This window comes from Macaca fascicularis, chromosome 3 (genome assembly GCF_037993035.2).
Source record: "Macaca fascicularis isolate 582-1 chromosome 3, T2T-MFA8v1.1".
In the NCBI taxonomy this organism is placed as follows: Eukaryota; Metazoa; Chordata; class Mammalia; order Primates; family Cercopithecidae; genus Macaca; species Macaca fascicularis.
The window spans coordinates 178091541-178114649 of NC_088377.1; the positions used below are offsets into that span (position 1 = coordinate 178091541).

Here is a 23109-nt window from a genome sequence, read left to right on the forward strand (position 1 = left end):
CTTTTTTCTTTTCCTTTTTCTTTTTTTTTTTTTTTGAGACAGAGTCTCACTCTTTTGCCCAGGCTGGAGTACAGTGGCTTGATCTCAGCTCACTGCAACCGCTGTCTCCTGGGTTCAAGTGATTTACCTGCCTCAGCCTAAGTATCTGGGATTACAGGCACCTGCCACTATGCCAAGCTAATTTTTTTGTACTTTTAGTAGAGAGGAGGTTTCGCCATGTTGGTCAGGCTTGTCTCAACCTCAATGATCCGCCCACCTTGGCTTCCCAAAGTGCTGGGATTACAGGTGTGAACCACCACCGCAGCTGGCCACTTTCTGCATCTTCTCGATGAATCATCTTGTCATCTTTATGTTTGTATATATTTAAGGCATACAACATGATGTTTTGATGTACATATACACAGTGAAATTACCACACTACATTGAAGTAAATTAACCTATTCATCATCTTGCATAATTACCCTTTGTGTGTGTGTGCTAAGAGCACATAAAATGTATTCTCTTAGCAAACTTTCAGTATATAATGTTATTAAATATACTCTTGATGCTGTACCACTTTGTTATCTTTAACTTGCTAAAGTGGTGATTTAAATTAATCTGTTTTTCTCACATTAACATTTCATTCCTGAAATAAATACACCATTGGTTACATGCGTGCGTGTAACACACACACACACTACTGTATCTATGTTCATAAGTAAATATCCTATTTTCCATATTTAATTTTGAGATCAATTTTATATCTCCTTCCTAAAATTCCTTCGAGTGCATCTCCTCTACTTCTGTTTTCTGGAAAGATTTATATACAATTACAACTGTTTCTTGGTAATTCAATAAAATTCTCTGGACCTGATCTTTTATTTGTGAAAACATGAATTCCTGATTCATGTCTTTGATGTTTATGAACCATTTTGGTTTGCAGTTTCTCTTCAGCTTTGGTAAGTTATATTTTTTTCTAGGAATTTTCCCATTTTATCTAACATTTAAAATTTTTTGGCAAAAGTACTTGCTTCTTTCATACATATACACACTCACACACACACACATCTATAATCTCTGTTGTATGTTTCTTTAGTTAATTTGTTGTTAATTTCTAGTATTGTTTATTTGTGCCTTTTATTATTTTTTTCACCCAGTTCTTCTTGCCAGAGATAATTTGTTTCAAAGAACAAACTTTTTTTTTTTAAATTTATTTATTTATTATTATTATTATACTTTAAGTTCTAGGGTACATGTGCATAACGTGCAGGTTTGTTACATATGTATACTTGTGCCATGTTGCTGTGCTGCACCCATCAACTCGTCAGGACCCATCAACTCGTCATTTACATCAGGTATAACTCCCAATGCAATCCCTCCCCCCTCCCCCCCCCCATGATAGGCCCCGGTGTGTGATGTTCCCCTTCCCGAGTCCAAGTGATCTCATTGTTCAGTTCCCACCTATGAGTGAGAACATGCGGTGTTTGGTTTTCTGTTCTTGCGATAGTTTGCTGAGAATGATGGTTTCCAGCTGCATCCATGTCCCTACAAAGGACACAAACTCATCCTTTTTTATGGCTGCATAGTATTCCATGGTGTATATGTGCCACATTTTCTTAATCCAGTCTGTCACTGATGGACATTTGGGTTGATTCCAAGTCTTTGCTATTGTGAGTACTGCTGCAATAAACATACGTGTGCATGTGTCTTTATAGCAGCATGATTTATAATCCTTTGGGTATATATCCAGTAATGGGATGGCTGGGTCATATGGTACTTCTAGTTCTAGATCCTTGAGGAATCGCCATACTGTTTTCCATAATGGTTGAACTAGTTTACAATCCCACCAACAGTGTAAAAGTGTTCCTATTTCTCCACATCCTCTCCAGCATCTGTTGTTTCCTGACTTTTTAATGATTGCCATTCTAACTGGTATGAGATGGTATCTCATTGTGGTTTTGATTTGCATTTCTCTGATGGCCAGTGATGATGAGCATTTTTTCATGTGTCTGTTGGCTGTATGAATGTCTTCTTTTGAGAAATGTCTGTTCATATCCTTTGCCCACTTTTCAATGGGGTTGTTTGTTTTTTCCTTGTAAATTTGTTTGAGTTCTTTGTAGGTTCTGGATATTAGCCCTTTGTCAGATGAGTAGATTGCAAAAATTTTCTCCCATTCTGTAGGTTGCCTGTTCACTCTGATGGTAGTTTCTTTTGCTGTGCAGAAGTTCTTTAGTTTAATTAGATCCCATTTGTCAATTTTGGCTTTTGCTGCCGTTGCTTTTGGTGTTTTAGACATGAAGTCTTTGCCCATGCCTATGTCCTGAATCGAGCCTGTCTATTGTACCTTTGTGTTTTTATCTATTTCATTAATTCCTGTTCTTTAAAAAAAATCCCTTTTCTCCCCTGAATTGGAGATTATTCTGTTACTTTGAATTTTTAAATTGGATGCATAGCTCATCATTTTTTAGTTTTTTAAGTTTTCAAATGTAAAAGTTTTCAAATGTAAGCTTGAAAACTAAATTTTTATTTTACACTTGATCTTAGCCAAAAGCCTGAGAAGACAAGTTTAACTATGTTAATGAATTTTTAGTATACAGCATTTTTATTTTTATTCACTTTTAGGTACTTTCTAATTTTCATTATAATTTCTTCCTTGAAGTGTTTTTTTTTTTTTTAAGTGTAAGTTAGGAAACCTAGGGTGTTGTTGTTGTTGTTGTTGTTGTTGTTATAAGTGGTTGCATTGTGCTTAGAAAACATGGCCTATTTTTTTTTTCAATTCTGTTGCTGTGGGTATGTGTATCATTTGTTTCATGGCTTAGTATATGGGCAATTTCCACAAATTTCCCTTTATGCAGAAGTGAGACAGGCTGCTTCTCTAGATTCCTCCTCTCTGTGCAGGGCATCTCTGAAAGAAAGGCAGCAATCTCAGTCAGGGGCTTATAGATAAAACTCCCATCTCCCTGAGACAGAGCACCTGAGGGAAGGGGCAGCTGTGGGCACAGCTTCAGCAGACTTAAATGTTCCTGCTTGCTGGCTCTGAAGAGAGCAGCAGATCTCTCAGCACAGCACTCGAGCTCTGCTAAGGGACAGACTGCCTCTTCAAGTGGGTCCTGGACCCCGGTGCCTCCTGACTGGGAGACACCTTGAGCAAGGGTCAACAGACACCTGATACAGGAGAGCTCCAGCGGGCATCTGGTGTGAACCCCTCTGGGATGAAACTTCCAGAGGAAGGAGCAGGAAGCAATCTTTGCTGTTCTGTAGCCTCTGCTGGTGATACCCAGGCAAACAGGGTCTGGAGTGGACCACCAGCAAACTCCAGCAGACCTGCAGAAGAGAGGCCTGGCTGTTAAAAGGAAAACTAACAAACAGAAAGGAATAGCATCAACATCAACAAAAAGGAAGTCCACATAAAAACCCCATCTGAAGGTCACCAATATTAAAGACCAAAGGTAGATTTATCTTATGAAGATGAGGAAAAACCAGAACAGTAAGGCTGAAAATTCCAAAAACCAGAATATCTCTTCTCCTACAAAAATTGCAACTCCTTGCCAACAAGGGAACAAAACTGGACAGAGAATGAGTTTGATGAATTGACAGAAGTAGGCTTCAGAAGGTGGGTAATAACAAATTTCTCTGAGCTAAAGGGGCATGTTCTAACCCAATGCAAGGAAGCTAAGAACCTTGATATAAGGTTACAGGAACTGCTAAGTAGAACAAGCAGTTTAGAGAAGAATATAAATGACTTGATAGAGCTGAAAAACACAGCATGAGAACTTCATGAAGCATACACAAGTATCAATAGCTGAATTGATCAAGTGCTTCCACTTGATATCAGAAATTGAAGATCAACTTAATGAAATAAAGCATGAAGACAAGATTAGAGAAGAAAGAATGAAAAAGAAAAAACAAAGCCTCCAAGAAATATGGGACTATGTGAAAAGACCAAACCTATGTTTGATTGGTGTACCTGAAAGTGACAGGCAGAATGGAACCAAGTTGGAAAACAACTTCCCCAACCTAGCAAGACAGGCCAACATTCAAATTCAGGAAATACAGGAAATGCCCCTTCATGCTAAAAACACTAAATAACTAGGTATTGATGGAACGTATCTCAAAATAATAAGAACTATTTATGAAAAACACAGCCAATATCATGCTGCATGGGCAAAAGCTGGAAGCATTCCCTTTGAAAACTGGCACAAGACAAGGATGCCTTCTCTCACCACTCCTATTCAAAATAGTATTGGATGTTCTGGCCAGGGCAATCAGGCAAGAGAAAGACATAAAGGGTATTCAAATAGGAAGAGAGGAAGTCAAATTGTCTGTTTGCAGATGACATGATTGTATATTTAGAAATCCCCATTGTCTTATTCCAAAATATCCTTAAGCTGATAAACAAGTTCAGCAAAGTCTCAGGATACAAAATCATTGTGCAAAAACCACAACCTTTCCTATACACCAATAATAGACAAACAGAGAGCCAAATCATGAGTGTATTCCCATTCACAATTGCTACAAAGATAACAAAATATCTAAGAATACAACTTACAAGGGACGGGAAGGACATCTTCAAGAAGAACTACAAACCACTGCTCAAGAAAATAAGAGAGGACACAAACAAATGGAAAAACATTCCATGCTCATGGATAGGAAGAATCAATATTGTGAAAATGGCCTTACTGCCCAAAGTAATTTATAGATTCAATACTATCCCCATAAAGCTACCATTGACTTTTTTCACACAATTAGAAAAAAACTACTTTAAACTTTATATAGAACCAAAAAAGAGCACGTGTCGCTAAGACAATCCTAAGCAAAAAGAACAAAACTGGAGTCATCACACTACCTGACTTTAAACTATACTGCAGGCTACAGTAACCAAAACAGCATGGTACTTGTACCCAAACAGATATATAGACCAATGGAACAGAACAGAGGTCTCAGAAATAATGCCACACATCTACAACCATCTGATCTTTGACAAACTTGGCAAAAACAAGCAATGGGGAAAGGATTCCATATTTAATACATGGTGTTGGGAAAACTGGCTAGCCATATGCAGAAAACTGAAACTGAACCCCTTTCTTACACCTTATACATAAATTAACTCAAGATGGATTAAAGACTTAAACATAAGATCTAAAAGCATAAAAACCCTAGAAGAAAACCTAGGCACTACCATTCAGGACATAGGCATGGGCAAAGACTTCATGACTAAAACACCAAAAGCAATGGCAACAAAAGCCAAAATTGACAAATGGGATGTAACTAAACTAAAGAGCTTCTGCACAGCAAAAGAAACTATCATCAGCATGAACGGGCAACCTACAGAATGGGAGAAAATTTTTGCAATCTATCCATCTGACAAAGGGCTAATATCCAGAATCTACAAGGAACTTAAACAAATTTACAAGAAGAAAACAAATAACCCCATCAAAAAGTTGGCAGAGGATATGAACAGACTTTTTTCAAAAGAAGACATTTATGTGGCCAACAAACATATTTTTAAAAAGCTCATCATCACTGGTCATTAGAGAAATGGAAATTGAAACCACAATGAAATGCCATCTCATGCCATTTAGAATGGTGATCATTAAAAAGTCAGGAAACCACAGATGCTGGATAGGATGTGGAGAAATAGGAACACTATTACACTGTTGGTTGGAGTGCAAATTAGTTCAACTATTGTGGAAGACAGTGTGGCAATTACTCAAGGATCTAGAACTAGAAATATAATTTGACCCAGCAATACCCTTACTGGTTATATACCCAAAGGATTATAAACCATTCTACTATAAAGACACATGCACACATATGTTTATTGCAGCAGTACTCACAATAGCAAAGACTTGAAACCAACCCAATTGCCTATCAATGATAGACTGGATAAAGAAAATGTGGCACATATACACCATGGAACATGAGGCAGCCATAAAAATGGATGAGTTGATGTCCTTTGCAAGGACATAGATGAAGCTGGAAATCATCATTCTCAGCAAACTAACACAGGGACAGAAAGCCAAACACTGCATGTTCTCACTCATAAGTGGGAGCTGAACAAGTACACATGGACACAGAGAGGGGAACATCTTACACCGGGGCCTGTCAGGGGTTGGAGGGCTAGGGAAGGGATAGCATTAGGAGAAATACCTAATGTAGATGATGGGTTAATGGGTGCAGCAAACCACCATTGCACATATATACCTATGTAACAAACCTGCATGTTCTGCCCATGTATCCCAGAACTTAAAGTATATAAAAATTTCCCGTTATGCTGAAGAATATATTTTTTAATGTTGTATACATGATTCTATAGAAGTCCATTGATCATGCTTGTTAATTTTGTGGTTCAAATCTTTTCTGTCTTAGCCGATCTTTTTTTTATTTGATTGATGTACTAACTAGTGAGATTCATTATGGTGGTGAATTTATCAATTTCGCTACATACTTCTTTCAACTGTCTCATTATGGATCTTGAAGCAATATTATTTTGTGCCAAAAGATTTTAATACATCATTTGAGTAAATTGCATTCTTCATTAATGCCTTTTGCCCTAGTTTTAATTTATCTAGAAACAACAATAGCTTCACTTTGGTTAGTATTCACCTCTTAGATAATTTCTCAGTCTTTAGTTTTTAGCTTTTTCTCTTTTTATAATGTATGTGTGTCTTTTTTTAAGCAACATAGAGGCAGAAATTTATTTATTTTTTTGGAATATGGTTTTCTTTTAATTTGCAGGCTTAATTCATTTGAATTATTTAGGCTTCTTAATTTTATCATATCTTCTTTGGACTATATTTGTACTACATTTTCTGTTTCATTTTTCCTCTTTATTATTTGAGATTATATAATTGCTTTGATGCCTATTTTTCTAGCTATTTGAAACTTATGCATTCTATTTTCATACTACATATTTTATTTTATGCTTTTAGTTATTACTCTTTTTAATATGCACAGTTAATTCTAAAACTAGTCAATATCTTTACCCTTCTTTATATCAAAACAAGTAGCTTAGAAGGCTTTAACTCAAATAAGCAATTTCACAAATATCATTGTATTTTTCTCTGCTATTTAGTATGATTTTATTTTTATAATCTTACAAATTTTATTACTATTATTTTTAAACACATTCATATTGACATATTTACTTACATGTTTACACTAATTTTTTGCTTGCTATTGCCCCTTTACATTACACCTTTTCTCTGGATCATTTTCTCTTTTCTTAAAGTACATTTTTTTAGACTTTATTCATGAGAGTCTGTTGGTGGTAAAATTTCTCAGGATTTCTTTTTTACTTGAAAATATTTTTATTTTGCCTTCACTTTGGAAGGACAGTTTTTTCTGGGTGTACAGTTTTAGCTTGACAGTTATTTTTTGCCATCCCTTTGAATATATTATTCACTTTGCTTCTAGCTTCCAGTATTGCTATTGGCAAAGCAGCTGTCAGGATAAATTTGGTTCTTTTGTAGGTAATCTTTCTTTTCTTTCAGCCTTTTTAAAGATCTTCTTTGTTTTTGGTGTCTACAATTTTATTATAACGTACCTAGTAAGGACTTCTTTTAATTTAACTGCAAGTATTTGTGTAACTAACTCCTATAATTTCTATTTTTCATCAGTTTTAAATATTTTCAGGCATAAACTCTTCAAATACTGTTTTTCCCCTGATTCTTATCTCCTTCTTTAACTCCCATCACCAGTGTCACTTTTTAACCTATTTTTTGTCCTTTCTTTCTTCTTTTCCTTTTTTTTTTTTTTTTTTTTTTTTTGGCTCTTTGCTGCATTCTGGATAATTTTACAGATTTATATCTCAATTTACCAGTCTGTCTTCAAAAATGTTTACTTAACTTATATCAGTTTTTAATTTTAATTAGTTTGTGTCTTATTTCTGTAAGTTCTATTTTATTCTTCATCAAAATAGCCATGTTAAAAAATGTAAAAAAGACATATGCACAACTCTCTTCTCTGAAGCATTATTGTACTAGTGAAAGAATGGAAACAGACCCAAGTGCCATCAGTAAAGGAAAGTTTCCTAGTGTGGGAAGCTCATGATGACGTATTGTGCAGCTTTATAAAAGAATGATGCATATTTCTATATATTGTTATAAAGTAATATTCGGACAATAGTAAAATTTTTTAAAAAATTATGAAGTTAAATGAGTATAATATATTGAGGTTTATACATACATTGCTTCATAAAACATAAACACGTCCAAATTTCATGTCTTAAAACAATGATTTATTAATTTAATGTGATTGTGGGTTGACTGGGTGGTTTGTCTCCCGTTCTTGTCTGTGCAGAGTCCTATGGCTATTGATACTCAGCATCCTGGATTCACTCACATGGATGAGCCCCAGCTGGAATGCCTAGAAGACATGGGACAGCTGGATCTCTCTCCACACGGTTTTTCATTGTTGCCTCAGGTTCTAATAAAAGCAAAAGCTGCAAGGTCCTCTGAGGCAAAGACTTAGAAATACCACAGTGTTACTTCTGCTGCATTCTGTTGATCAAAAATCCCACAATGCCAGCTTCATTTAAAGAGGTAAAGATACAGATTTTTTCACCTTCGATGGGAGGAACTGCAAATGATGTAATTTGTGATAATTTTTAATATACTGTAAGTATTGACTTGTCTTTAAAAAATGAAAACATGAACCAAAAATTAAAAGCAAAACAAAACTATAATAGCAAACAATTGCTTCTGGAGGAGAGATGCAATGGGGAAAAGGTTATAGAAACAAAAGCTACATTTTATTTGAATATACCTATTTTAGGTTTGACCCTGGTAACATTTAATATTTTACATAATTATATCATTATTTAAAATTAAATTTAAAATTTAATTTTAAAACATCAATACCCATAAAACTTTGGTAAAAGAGGTGAAATGTAAATATAAATATATTAAGTTGGCATTATAATCACACAGAGATGAATTATATCATTTACTCAAACACAGATATTTGACTATACAACCTTTGTGAGATATCCTAAGGACAAAAATAAAACCCATGCAAAAACATATATTGAGCTGTTTAAAATTACATTTTTGGCAATTGAATTGTTATTGTGAGACAGGTGTCTACATATTTTAAGATCAACCAAGTTAGTAAGCTTGTTGACATTATTGAAAATGGAATTTGTTCCATGGAGTAAAGAAGATATAATAGCATAGTAGAAGAAAATAAATGAAAACCCAATAATACGAGTTTGAAGTTAAAGTATCAGTATGAAGTCATGAATCATTTTCCCAACAAAAAGAAAAACAATAGTTTCCTAGTTCTAATCACTTATAAGTATATAGAAACAACATAAAACCCAATATGAAGAGGAAATGTAATACTCAGATTGTGCTCTGTAGACATTTCCCCTCAAAGGAGTTGAAGTTCACTGCAAAAAGTATCTAATTCTGACTTTGGGGTTGAATATTGTACAAGATGAGCCTGGAAAATCAACTTCTCTTACTAAAAAGCAAGGCAGATTTGAAAGACTATTAGGATGTGTCAAAGAGACTCAGAGGAGTCACCCTATTTGAGAATCAATAATAAAAACAAAGACAGTAGATTAAAACGCCTCAAATATGCTTAATTCTATCAGTTTCTAATAATGTTAATTTAAAAGGAATGTTGTCACTGGACACCTTTGAAGGATGTTAGGGATCCATAAGAATGTACTGTTTTGAATGAAACAGAAGAACCAAGCATTTATCCTGTTTTTCCTTTATAGATTATGTCTAAGAATAACCAGATGTTGATGAGAGAAAATTCTTTTTAGAGCTACCTTTAACCAGAGAATGAAGAAAGAATGACAGAATTGAAATGTTACTATTTTTGCAACCTCTAATGAAATAATGAATCTAGGCAGTTATTATCAATTGTTGCTAACATAACAAATGAGAGACAAGCAGACATGCCACTTCATAGAAGTATATAATACCACCTATAAAATATTACTGTCAGAAAAAAAAATCAAACTTTGGATATAACTACCAATTAGACCGGCCTTTAGATCTAGCTACCAATTTGCAATATTTACAGGAGATACACGAGCATGTTGAATGACACCATAGAAAGGCAATCAGTAAAATTTAGTTTATTGTAAACTACGTAAGATAAATGGTCCGGTTGCCTAATAAATAGAGTACAAATGGTATGTATTGCAGGGGTGGGAGATAAAGGAACAATCTATAGATAAAAACAGACTTAAGGGACATGAAAACAACTTTAATGTATGGATCTTATTTGGATCCTTATGAAAACAAATTGTAAAGTAACATGAGACATTTGAAGAAAATAGAAATAGTTTTTAAGTATGGTAATGGTATTGTGGTTATACATTGTTAAAGAATGCCTTTAGAGGTAAATAGAGAAATATTTGCAGATGAACTAAAATGATGTCTAGAATTTACATAAAAGTAATCCTATAAGGAGAGTGAAGTAGTGGAAAGAGCGGATATTGACAAGCAAGAGTAGCTATAAGTTGACCCCTGCTGAATGTTGCTGATGGGTAAATGAAAATGTATTATATATTCTTTTTACTTATATATTTGAAGATTTTGATTTTTGATAAAGTGAAGCTGAGAAGGGGAAAATAGTTTTTCTTAATGTCAGGCTTTGAACGGAGATAAAAATAAAACCACTGCAGACCAAAGTGGAAAAATAAAAAGCAAACATAAACTTTTATACTTTCAGCTCTCTATTACTGGCTTGTATTTTTTTTTTTAATTTTTATTTTAAGTTTCAGGGTACATGTACAGGATGTGCAGGGTTGTTGCATTTGTAAATGTGTGCCATGGTGGTTTGCTACACCTATCAACCCATCACCTAGGTATTAAGCCCAGCATGCATTACCTATTTTTTCCTATTGCTCTCCCTCCCCCGACCCTATCCTCCAACAGGCCCCAGGATGTGTTGTTCCCTTCCCCGTGTCCATGTGTTCTCATTGTTCAGTTCCCACATATAAATGAGAACATGTGGTGTTTGGTTTTCTATTTCTGTATTAGTTTGCTGAGGATATTGGAGTGCAGCTCCATTCATGGCCCTGCAAAGGACATGGTCTCATTCCTTTTGATGGCTGCATAGTATTCCATGGTGTACACTTTTGATAGCCTATTTCATTTACTTAAACATATTCAACCTTTCAAAAATTTATTGTTGGTGCTTGAAAATTATAATACATTTGGTGTTTTGGGGTTGATTCTGCTCTGTTCTTTCTGTAACTTGGGCTCTTTAAGAATTTACTCATAGTTTATTAGGTTCTCAAAAACTTGCTTAAACCAAGGAAAAAAGTTAAAATAACACCACTTTATAAAAAATGTTGAAAATAAAGTAAGATGACTTCTAAGTCAGAAAAAAATGAGGCTACCACTTACGAGTTTGCCACTTACTTGAATGACTTACTTCTTTTTTATTCTTTTGTAAATTAAAAATTTTAAGAGCAGTTTTAGGTTGACAGCAAAATTGAGAGGAAGGCACAGAGATTTCCCAAATACTCCCTCACTGCACACATCAATAGCCTCTCCAATTATCAACATTTCCCATCAAAGCAGTCTATTTATTACAACAGATGAACCCACACATCATTGTCACCCAAAGTCCATTGTTGGCATTAGGTTCACCCTTCATAGTGTACATTCTATGAGTTTGGATAAATATATAATGATACGTATCTACCATTACACCATCATAGTGTCATACAGAATCCTTTGACTATCCTAAAAGTCCTCTGTACTCCACCCATTTATCCCTCCCTCTTCCCTATCTCCTGGCAATCATTGATTTTTCACTGTCTCTGTATTTTTGCCTTTTTCATAATGTCATATAGTTGGATTCACACAGTGTGTAGCCTTTTCAGATTGTCTTCTTTTACTTAGTAATATGCATTTAAGTTTCCTCCATGTCTTGTCATGGTTCAACAGCTTCTTTCTTCCTTTTTTAAAAAAATTTATTTTTAATTTCAATAGTTTTTTGGGGAACAGTTTGTGTTTGGTTACATGAATAAGTTTTCTAGCCGTGATTTCTGAGATTTTTGTGCACCCATCACCTGGGCAATGTACACTGTACCCAGTGTGTAGTCTTTTATCCCTCACCCTTCTCCCATCATTTCCCCTGAGTCCCCAAAGTCCATTGTATCATTCTTATGCCTTTGTATCCTCACACCTTAGTTCCCACTTATGAATGAGAACATATGATGTTTGGTTTTCAATTCCTGAGTTACTTCACTTGGAATAATGGTCTCCAGTTCCATCCAGGTTGCTGCAAATTCCATTATTTCATTCCTTCTATAGCTGAGTAGTATTCCATGGTATATGTGTATACATATCCATATCTATATCTATATCTATGTCTATCTATCTATCTATCTATCTATCTATCTATCTATCTCACAAGTCCTTTATCTACTCATTGATTGATGGCCATTTGGACTGGTTCCATATTTTTACAATTGCTAATTGTTCTGCTATAATATAAACATGTGTATGCAAGTATCTTTTTTGTATAATGACTTCTTTTCCTCTGGGTAGATACCCTGTAGTGGGATTGCTGGATCAAATGGTAGTTCCATTTTTAGTTCTTTAAGGAATCTCCACACTGTTTACCAAAATTGCTGTACTAGTTTACATTCCCACCAGCAGTTTAAAAGTGTTCCGTTTTTACCACATCCCCACCAACATTTTTTCTTTTTTTTTGATTTTTTGATTATGGTCATTCTTGCAGGACTAAGGTGATATCACATTGTGGGTTTGATTTGCATTTCCCTGATCATTGGTGATGGGCATTTTTTCATGTTTCTTGGCCATTTGTATATTTTCTTTTGAGAATTGTCTATTCATGTTCATAGTCCACTTTTTGATGGGATTTTTTTTTCTGATTAGTTTGAATTCCTTGTAGATTCTGGGTATTAGTCCTTTGTTGCATGTATAGATTGCAAAGATTTTCTCTCACTCTGTGGGTTGTCTGTTTACTCTGCTGATTGTTTCTTTTTCTTGCAGAAGCTTTTTAGTTTAATCCAGTCCCATATTTTATCTTTATTTTTGTTGCATTTGCTTTTGGGTTCTTGGTCATGAAGCCTTTGTCTAAGCCAACGTCTAGAAGAGTTTTTCCAAAGTTATCTTCTAGAATTTGTATAGTTTCACGTCTTAAAGTATTTGATCCATCTTGAGTTGATTACTATATAAGGTGAGAGATGAGGATCCAGTTTCATTTTTCTACACATGACTTGCCAATTGTCCCAGCACCACTTGTTGAATAGGGTGTCCTTTTGCAACTTATGGTTTTGTTTGCTTTGTTGATTATCAGTTGACTGTAACTTTATTTCTGGGTTCTCTATTCTGTTTCATTGGTCTATGTGCCTATCTTGATACTAGTACCATGCTGTTCTGGTGACTATGTCCTTATAGTATAATTTGAGATCAGGTAATGTTATGTCTCCAGATTTGTTCTTTTTGCTTTGTTATGTGGTCCCTTTTTTGGTTCCGTATGAATTTTAGGATTGTTTTGTTCTAGTTTAGTGAAGAATGATGGTGGTATTTTGATGGGAATTGCATTGAATTTGTAGATTGCTTTTGGCAGTTTGTCATTTTCACAGTATTGATTCTACCCATTCATAAGCATGGGATGTGTTTCTATTTATTTGTGCAAGGTTACTATGAACACCTTTACATGCATAAACTAGAAAACCTAGAGGAGATAGATAAATTCCTGGAAATACACAACCCTTCTAGATTAAGCAGGAAGAAACACAAATTTTGAACAGACCAATAACAAGCCACAAGACTGAAATGGTAATACAAAAATTGTCAACAACAACAACAACAACAACATTCAGAGGCCAGGCATGGTGGCTCATGCCTGTAATCCCAACAGTTTGGGAGGCTGAGGCGGGTGGATCACCTGAGGTCAGGAGTTTGAGACCAGCCTGGCCAACATGGTGAGACCCTGTGTCTACTAAAACATGCAAAGATTAGCTAGATGCGGTGGTGTGCACCTGTAATCCCAGCTACTCGGGAGGCGGAGGCAGGAGAATTGCTTGAACCCAGGAGATGGGCATTGCAGTGAGCTGAGATTGTGCCACTGCAATTCTACCTGGGCGACAGAGTGATACTGTCTCAAAAAGAAAAAAAAAAGTTCAGAACAAGATGGGTTCACAGCTGAATTCTATCAGACATTCAAAGAATAATTGGTACCAATCCTATTTACACTATTGCACAAGATAGAGAAAGAGGCAATTTTCCCTAAATCAATCTATGAAGCCAGTATCACCCTCATACCAAAATCAGGGAAAGACATAACAAGAAAAGAAAAGTACAGACCAATATCCCTGATGGATATAGATGCAAAAATTCATAACAAAATATTAGCTAACTGAATCCAACAGCATATCAAAAAGATAATCCATCATGATCAAGTGGGTTTCATACCAGGGATGCAGGGATGGTTTAACATATGCAACTCAATAAATGTGACACACCAGATAAGCTGAACTAAAAATAAAAATCACATGATCTCAATAGATGCAGAAAAAGTATTTGACAAAATCCAGCATATTTTTAATGATTAAAACCCTCGCAAAATTCGCATAGAAGAGACGTACCTTAATGTAATAAAAGCCATCTACGACAAATGCACAACCAACATAATATTGAACAGAGAAAAGTTGAAAGCATTCCCCATTGAGAACTGGAACAAGACGAGGATATCCACTCTCACCACTTATTTTCAACATAGGACTGGACATCGTGGCTAGAGCAAGCAGACAAGAGACAAAGCTCATTCAAGTTGGTAAATAGGATGTCAACTATTGCTGTTTGGTGATGATATGATTGTATGCCTAGAAAGCCCTAAATACTCCTCAAAAAAGCTCCTAGAACTGATAAATGAATTCAGCAAAGTTTTAGAATACAAAATTAATGTACACAAATCAGTAGTTCTGCTATACACCAGCAGCAACCAAACTGAGAATCAAATCAAGAGCTCAACCCCTTTTACTATAGCTGCAAAAACCAAACAAACAAATTTTAAAAACTAGGAATATCCCTAACCAAGAAGGTGAAAGACCTCTACAAGGAAAAATTACAAAATACTGCTGACGGCTTATTTATTTTTAACACTGAATAATGTTTCATTTTCCAGATGTACCACAGTTTATCTACCTACTGAAGGACCTCTTCATTGCTTCTAAATTTTGGCAATTATGAATAAAACTGCCATAAAACTCTGTGTGCAGGTTTTTGTGTGGGCATAATTTTTCCTTTGGGTAAAAACCAAGGACTAAAATTGCTGGTTTGTGTGATAAAAGTATGGTAAGTTTTGTAAGAAAGTGCCACACTGTTTTCCAAAGTGGCTGTACCATTTCGCATTCCCACCAGCAACGAATGAGAGTTCCTGCTGCTCCACATTTTCACCAGCATTTCGCGTTGTCAGTGTTCTGAATTTTAGCCATTCTACTAGGGTTAGTGGTAACTCCTTGTTATTTTAAATTACTTGTTATTTTTTACATCCAAGTTTTCTCATTTACAAAATGCAGATGCTAATGCCTACTTCAGAGAATTCTGTGAAAATTCACAGATGTGGTAATTCATGGAAATAACACAATATCTGATATGCTTAAGCACTCTGGTAGTTTTATATATAGCTATGATTCCTGAATTGGGAAGTAGGGTAGGTAAATCTCATGTCTACATTTAAAACTGCAAAAAGATTTTTATTTTCACTCACCGATGTAGAAAAATAGCCTGTTGTATTACAAGAGTAACGTCATCTTCAATCAAACCTGCCAAAATGACTAATGCTTGACCTCTGCATCCCAAGGCATTCTGCAGTCAGGTTAAGAAACAATGCCTGTAGCATAGATAACCCCTCAGAAAGATACTTATCTCACCTCCCCAGTAGCCACAAGTTTTGCAAGAAAGTCAGAGGCATGCCCAGCTGCACATGTTTTACCCCAAAAGTTTGCTATATAAAGGACACTTTCTGGAAGGCAGGTTCAAGGATCCAGTGTCTCCTGGTCACCTGAGAAATGGTTTCTGTTCCTGCAAAAATAAATTTGTCAGCCTCTTTCTTTCACCTCTCAGGCAAGGCCTTTAGGGGTAGGTTTGCATATACCCACCCACTGTGGAATAACCAACCCGACCTCTAGTCCGTGAGCTAGAAAATCAGGTATATAAATAAAAATGCTACATTGACACCAGAACTTGGATTGTATGACTGACAACAAATATCTTTGAACTATATCTTACATTCTGAACCAATATTATTGAATAGCAGAAATGAAATACATTTGTCTTTACCATTAACATTTCTTAAGTGGATTACCTTCTTTGGGTGAAATGGAAATGTAGCATTTGCAAAACTGTTAATGAATTTGTGTTGAGTGGTTAAATCTACACTACAAATCATTTAATTCAGGGCATGGTAGAGTGTATTGTTGGTTTCTGAATGATGGTGTTAGTTATGGTCTGAGCATAAGTTAAATCATTTTGTAGTTTATTCATTTGAAATTAGAGCTTTCCTCTTGCCCAATGATCTCTAGGGCAAAATGATTCCATTACGAATTCTTTCAACACACCAGGATTGTCATCCCTAATACTGCCTTGGCTTCCTGAAGAAGCAGTTCTGGATATATAACTACATCAGAACAGCACAGATTTTGTGATGCATTCCACTGATTCCAAAGACTATGTTTTAGACTCTACTCTCAAGGGCAGGTCTCTTATTTTTTTTGACTCAGAGATTTCATTTCCAAAGAAGATAATATAAAGAATGATAGTGTCTTTCCATTTGTCATGCACAGTAACACTTGCACTGAAGGATTTATAAAACAGAATCTAGCACATAATAAATCTTTTTTTTTTCTGAAGGCTTAGAAGATACCTCATTTTTGAGAGTTAATATGGAACTGGAACTACTCTAAGTAAAATAGGAATTCAAGTTCATTATATGTGTTATTTATTAACATCAAATTAATTCTGGCCACCGACTGTTTTGCCCTTTCCTCCTCTAGGAGGCCAAGATTCTGTTTAGAGTCAACTAATTTTTTTCCATGTTCTTTTTATTTATGCTGAAACAGACCAGAAAATCAAATAGATCAGATTTTTTTTTGTTATTTATTTATCACACAATTATTCAATACGCAGATTCATAGGATTATAAATTAACCACCCTATAGGATTCAACTTAGAACCAGAAGAGAATATTTTAACAAAATGTCCTGAGTTTCCAGTCATATTCAGGTATACACATGTGAAAAGCAATTAAATAAGAGGTCAAAGTAAAATGAGCACAAGACAATGACATTCCAGTCATACATGCAATATTTTCTTCCTCTCCCTCCACTAATCCTGATAAGCCAGTTAAAATGATGACTGAGTTTTTAGGTTTCTACATAATTACAGTTACCATCAAATGTTCATTGGATTTGCCTCTTTGAGAGACAGCCAAATCAGAAAGATCACATTTAGGGAATTCTGAGCTACTGGTGACTGCACAGTGACTTGTGGACATGTCCTCAGGAGGAGTTTCATTTCATTCTCTGGGGTTTTTATATTTTTGAGATTTAAAAAATGTGTGTGTGTGTGTGTGTTTTCATGTGTGTGTGTGATTGTGTGTTGGGGGTAGGGAACAGTGATCCTTTCTCTATTCCGTGTCCCAGAAAGAAGAACTGAATTTAAATTGTTAAACACCCATCCCCTGCAGTATACATGATTTTGGATTGCTTTCTTTTTATGGTGCTTTCTCCCTTTAAAAGTTATCTTCAGTTTGAAAATAGAAAGTGCACCTGTAATGTATTGAGGATGGGAGGGAGAGCATCATGATTTTTCCCCTGTTCTACATCTATAAAGAATGGTTGAAAATGGACATTTGAGCTCCTGTTAAGAGAATGAAAAACAGGCAAAGTTTGGTAAAGAGTTTTGCTGGGGAGCCATGATTTTAAAAGGCTGTGTTTTTGCAAGACTAGGCTTTTAAGACATTTGTTTTTTTCCTGGATACTTCGGCCTACTCCTAGTTAAATGGAGCTTATAAGACATTTTAGCATCCCATGTCTTTCCATAATGTTGAGGTTAGACCCTACGCTAAAGGTTTATTCCTGGCTGCTAAGGAGTAACAAGTCTTCAATACTGGGAACTCACTGTGGCTGCTTGCCCACAGAGTATAGGGAAAGGGAGGACAGAAGCCAGGCTATAGGACACACCAACTATCCCTCTGAGGTTTCCTCACTAACAAGCCACTTGGATTAGAAAGCACACAAGCCAGTGGAGAATAAAACACATCTGACCATGGGACAATTTGAATGAAGTACTTCATTGATTTGACCTGGTGGCTTATCAAGACATTTTTGCCCAGATTCAATACGTGAGATTCTCCCCTCACAATATTTGCTCAATGTTTAGACTTATTTAAATGTATTTGAAGTTTCTGCTTGGAGACCTAATTTTATATATTTAAACACATTCAACCTCTGGGTAACTGATAGTAAATAAATACAAAACGTTTAGCCTATCAAATTATATTACATGAATTTATTGAATCGTTAAGAAGAATTGCAAAAACCCAAACATGCAGACCCTAGTAAACTGTCTTAGTTGGTTCTAGAACATGTATTCTTAGTCCAGCTGCTTGATAAACTGCAATCACCTAAACACATGCTCCTAAATCAAATTTTGGATGTCAGAAAGAGCACGGAACCATCGCAGTTTTCTGTTCTTTGGAGAAGCCAAGTCATAATATGCTTTAAAAGGTATGTCTAGTCAGTATTTTGTTAAATCTCCTTTCACCTTCATATGTGTTTAGCCAACAAAACAAGTATAATTGTGGAAATCGTTCTATAAATTATATGCATTAACTCTTTGCTGGACATTGAAGAAAGCCTGAGAATATGAAAAGCAATGCATTTGTTGCCTTGCTATCAAGAGGCCACCTCTCTTTGAGAAAACCAAACCATAAGGCACCAAAAATTAAATAACAAAGAGTGAGATATTGACCATATGCCTGAGGAGGCTTTGTAAAGGAACTTTCCTTTCTTCAGTGGTTGCAAATTAGTGTCCTAGATTTGAACTTCATCAATTGTGATTCTCAGCTTCCTGGCTTTGATTCTTGTAAAGCACATGTTGCTTGAATTATTCTTTCATTATAGTAAAGATAAGGGAACGTGACAGCAAAATTGTCTATAATAATGAAAATTGGGATTTAGCCAATATGTCCAAAAATATATTACTAATAGAACATTATGGAGCATCTGTCTGAAATAATATTATGCAGCTCTTAAATTTATTTTGTAGCTCTAGGTTTAATGATGTAAAAAAAAGTGAAGATATCAAGTGAAGAAAGCAGGTTATAGAATTTTGGTAAAACTATTATACAAATAAAATGTTTTTCCTACATATTTTGGATATTCTTACATCCAAAAAAATCTTATATCTATGCATTTTTTAATACCACTCTTTTAAAATTTCACTACAATGTATATTTAAGTGGCACATAGCCTGATCTTATTGCCTTGGGGTTTGTCTTGGCCATCAACTTTTGTTGGGTTGAATTTAGGCCTTCTGAGAGGTCACTGCAGCCATTCTCCTCTGCCTAATCATCTACTGCCTAGGGGTTCCCCATCAAAAGGGATCTAAATGAACTTCCCCTTCACAGTCAAGGGAAGTTTCCCTTTTCACAGGGAAGGGAGGGAAGAGAAGCTCCAGGTACGGCAAACTGAGTCTGTGAGACTCAATTTCTATTTCCCTGGAAAAGGAAAATTGAACCAATTTTTATTCTTTCTGATATCTTTATAGTGGTGAAAGTAAAGAAGAAAATGTCATTAAGTTCTCCTGCCACATTATATATGAACATGTTGATTACGATGTGCACAAATTGAATGTCTGCAAGGGTATATACACCTAAATTAGTCTAGGATGTCGTTACGCTTTTTGTTTCTTTCCCCTTCTTAAAAAAATATTTGTCTTAACTGTTTTTTAAATATTTGTTTTATAATAAATACCGGTTGCTTTTAATAACAAAATGAATTTAGGTAATAAAGTCTTATCTTTTCTATCTTAAAATTATTTTAAAATATTTCATAGGGGACACTTCAAAAAAATTTTTAATTTTTTTCTATGACACTGTAATGCAAGTATATATTTTTCATTTACTCATGTGGAAACCATGTAATAAGGGGCTAAAGATATGTCCCAAATCATATAAAATAATAAATGGCAGAATGAAAATTTGGAGCCTCACCTTCTTGACATAAGTATTCTCATTTCTCCTATCAATTAGATTTTAAGGAAAAATACTAATTTGAAGAATTTGTTCTTGGCTACTTTAAATTTGTAGGATGCATCTACAAAGCATTTTTTTCTTTCTTGTGGATCCACTGAAAACTGCTTGTGCTGCTGTAGATGGGGTGGGAATAGAGGAAGCAGAAGAAGATAAGGAATTTTTTAAAAGTACTGGATTCATGTTATATTGCTGCTATCACAAATTATCACAAATTTAGCAGCCTAAAACCACACAGATTTATTACCTCACACTGCTGTACGTCAGGAATCTGGTGGCTCAGTAGAGCTCTGCTCTATGTTCCCCAAGGTCAAAATCAAGGTCTGGCCAGCCTGGGTTTTTGCCAGGAGGCTTTGGGAGACAATCTGTTTCCAGACTGATTCAGGCTGTTGGCAGAATTTACTACTATGTGGTTATAGGACTTAAGTCCCACTTGTCTTGCTGGAAGATGGCTGGGGGTCATTCTCAGCAATTTTTTTTTTTTTTTTTTTTTTTTTTGAGACGGAGTCTTGCTCTATCGCCCAGGCTGGAGTGCAGTGGCGCGATCTCGGCTCCCTGCAAGCTCCGCCTCAGCCTCCGGAGTAGCTGGGACTACAGACGTCCGCCACCACGCCCGGCTAATTTTTTGTATTTTTAGTAGAGATAGGGTTTCACTGTGTTAGCCAGGATGGTCTCGATCTCCTCACCTCGTGATCCACCCGCCTCGGCCTCCTAAACTGCTGGGATTACAGGCGCGAGCCGCCCGGCCGATTCTCAGCTTTTAGAGGCCGACTGCATTTCCCTTTAGCCTCTCTGACTCATTTTTGTTTTCTACCACATCTCTTCTCTGACTCCAGTTGGAGGAAGTTCTCTGCTGTAAGGAGTCAAGTGATTAGATTGCGCTCACCTGGATAATACAGGCTGCTCTCCCTCTTTTACGATCTATAACCTCAATTACATCTGAAAAAATCTCTAAATCCTCCTAGACAGTGTTTGATTGAATAACCAGAAGACAGGCTATTGTTGGAATTCTGCCACCACTCGTTTTTTTCTTTTTCTCAAAACTTGGGGATAGAAACATTCACACTCTTTTCAACTTTCAATGCTTATGTCTAAATATCTGACACATATCAGATATTCATAAATATATTTCCCCCCAAATGCACAACTTGAATAAGTTTTGTCTGCAGGTACTTCACAAAGCAAATTTTTAAAAATAGTTTCAACTGTTATTTTAGATTTGGGGGTACCTGTCAGGGTTGTTACGTGGGCATATTGTGTGATGCGGAGGTTTGGGATACAAATGATTCTGTCATGCATGACACAGTGAGGTAGTGAGTGTAATACCCAACAGTTAGTTTTTCAACCCTTGATGCATCTTACTCTCCCTGAACTCATAGTCCCCACTGTCTATTTTTGCCATTTTTATGTCCATGAGTACTTGGAATGTTTATCTCTCTTTTGGAAGTGGGAACGTGTGTGCGGTATTTGGTTTTCTATTTTTGCATTAACTCACAGGATAATGGCCTCAAGGGTCATCCATGTTGCTGCAAAGGCCGTGATTTTGTTCTTTTTTGTGGCTACATAGTATTCTGTGATATATATATATCACATTTTATGGCTACATAGTATTCTGTGATATATATATATCAATCAACCTAGGTGCCCATGTATGGCGGACTGGATAAAGATATAAATCACATTTTCTTTATCCAGTCCGCCATACATGGGCACCTAGGTTGATTCCACGTCTTTTCTATTGTGACTAGTGCTTTGATGAATGTAAAACCGCATGTATCTTTTTAGTAGAACAATTTATTTTCTTTTGGATATGTATCCAGCAATGGAATTGCTAGGTCTATAGTTCTAAGTTGTTTGAGAAATTTTCACACTGCTTTCCACAGTGGCCGAGCTTATTTATATTTCTATCAAGAGTGTATAAGCATTCCCTTTTCTCCACGGCCACGCCAGCATCTGTTACTTTTTAACTTTTTCATAGTAATCATTCTGACTGGTATATGATAGTATCTCATTGTAGTTTTGATTTGCATTTCTCCAATGATTAGTGACGTTGAGTATTTTTTCATATGTTTATTGGCTGCTTACATGTCTTCTTTTGAGAAGTTTCTGTTCATGCCTTTTGCCCACTTAAAACAAACTTTTAAGTTCAGAGGTACAAGTTCACATTTGTTACATAGGTAAACTTGTGTCATGTAGGTTTGTTGTAAAGATCATTTCATCACGCAGGTATTAAGCCTAGTGTCCTTTGGTTATTTTTCTTGCTCCTCTCCCTCCTCCCACCCTCCTCCTTCTGAAAGGCCCCACTGTGTGTTGTTCCCTTCTGTGTCCATGTTCTCATCATTTAGCTGCCACTTATAAGTAAGAACATGCGGTATTTGGTTTTCTGTTCCTGTGTTAGTTTGCTAAGGATAATAGCCTCCAGCTCCATCCCTGTCCCTGCAGATGGCATGATCTCATTCTTTTTTTTATGGCTGCATAATATGCTATGGTGTACATGTACCACATTTTCTTTATCTGGTTTATCATTGATGGGCATTTGGGTTGATTTCAGGTCTTCACTATTGTGAATAGTGCCACAATGAACATACGTGTGCATGTGTCTACTTTTTAATGGGGTTGTTTTTGCTTGTTAAGTTTCTTATAGATTCTGGATATTAGGTATTTGTTGGATGCAGTTTGCAAATATTTTCACCCATTCCGCAGGTTATTTGTTTATTTTGTTGATGGTTTCTTTGGAAGTGCAGAACCTCTTTAATTTAATTAAGCCTCACTTGTCAATTTTTGTTTTTGTTGCAATTGCTTTTGAGGACTTAGTCATAAATTCTTTACCAGGGTCTATGTCCAGAAAGTTATTTCCTAGGTTTTCTT

General features: G+C 35.7%; 1 long non-coding RNA gene across 2 annotated transcripts in view; it reads left to right on the forward strand.

The window, feature by feature from the left end:
- LOC102141289 (uncharacterized) overlaps positions 1 to 23109 on the forward strand; it is a 133876-nt gene that overhangs the window by 73776 nt on the left and 36991 nt on the right. For both annotated transcript variants that reach the window (XR_010585863.2, XR_001489724.3), the window contains exon 2: positions 8281 to 8522. This is a non-coding gene — a long non-coding RNA (uncharacterized lncRNA). The remainder of the gene's footprint in view (positions 1 to 8280; positions 8523 to 23109) is intronic.